Source organism: Mizuhopecten yessoensis, unplaced genomic scaffold (assembly GCF_002113885.1).
Source record: "Mizuhopecten yessoensis strain PY_sf001 unplaced genomic scaffold, ASM211388v2 scaffold6981, whole genome shotgun sequence".
NCBI classification, from domain to species: Eukaryota; Metazoa; Mollusca; class Bivalvia; order Pectinida; family Pectinidae; genus Mizuhopecten; species Mizuhopecten yessoensis.
Genome location: NW_018406821.1, coordinates 32,274 through 33,377, shown reverse-complemented (window position 1 = coordinate 33,377; position 1,104 = coordinate 32,274).

Genomic DNA, 1,104 nt, shown 5'->3' with positions numbered 1-1,104 from the left:
ACTCTAGTTCATGTCACTAGGGTGTAGAATTCCTGATCTCTACATAACAATATACTCTACTTCATGTCACTAGGGTGTGGGATAGAAACAGTTCATCAGAGGGATTTTCAAATCGGCTTTCCGGGTAATTTACCGGCCAGTTTGGGAACCCCGAAGGTAGAATTTCACTGCAATAAGCTCATAAACCATTAAAACAAAAACAAACCGGTCAGTGAAATTTGCGAAACAAAAATAATATCTTCTTTTCTTAATTATAAGTTAAATAAATTGTTTAAGATTCCAATTACATATATATATATATATATTCAAGCTTTCAGCCTATCACGACAGTTTCCATATTGCGTTATCGGGGTAATTTTTCTCATTTGGAAACGTCACGTGGAATTGAGTGCAGGACAGAAATGAGTTTAGACTGATCAATGAATATCGCGTTCATTCTCTACGCAAGAGCCGTGTTTTGAACATGTCTCAAAAAAATAACTCTAAGCGAAAGTAATACCAATAAGATTTCATGAACGGGAAAAGTTGGCATTTCAAAATAAGCATTCTTAATATCGTACGTAATGCCATAATCGTCAAGGGCGAACACGCGGTCACAAAGAAGCTGTAACGGTACGCTGCAATACTACCTCCTGATTACCAGCCTGTCAACGAGGCCACGTTTCATACATAAACATGCATCTGAATGACAATTGCATATGATTCTTAAAAGAATTGGGACAAACAAAATATCTAGGGTCTGCTCAAGGTGGTACTTAATGACTCCGGATTTCTTGCCTGGACACACATGTTAATGATAAACAAAGTCCGGATATGCTCCTTTAATTGCGAGAGGGTAATACACATGCCATGCCTGAGTCCTGGTTTGTGATATAGGACCTTGGAGGACGATAACTTTATCATTTCCTTCGATCCTTGGTTGCCAATCATTACCGTGTCTGATAGGTCTGTGACCTTTAGCATCGTCTTGCAGACTTGCAGACAAATTAGTTTGATTATATGTAGAGTAGCCCTTCCTTCTCTCGAACTCCCCGATCTCTTCCGCTCTCATTTACCCCTTCCCTCATTCTTTTCCCCCGCTCCGCCCCGTCTCCCTTTCTAAAT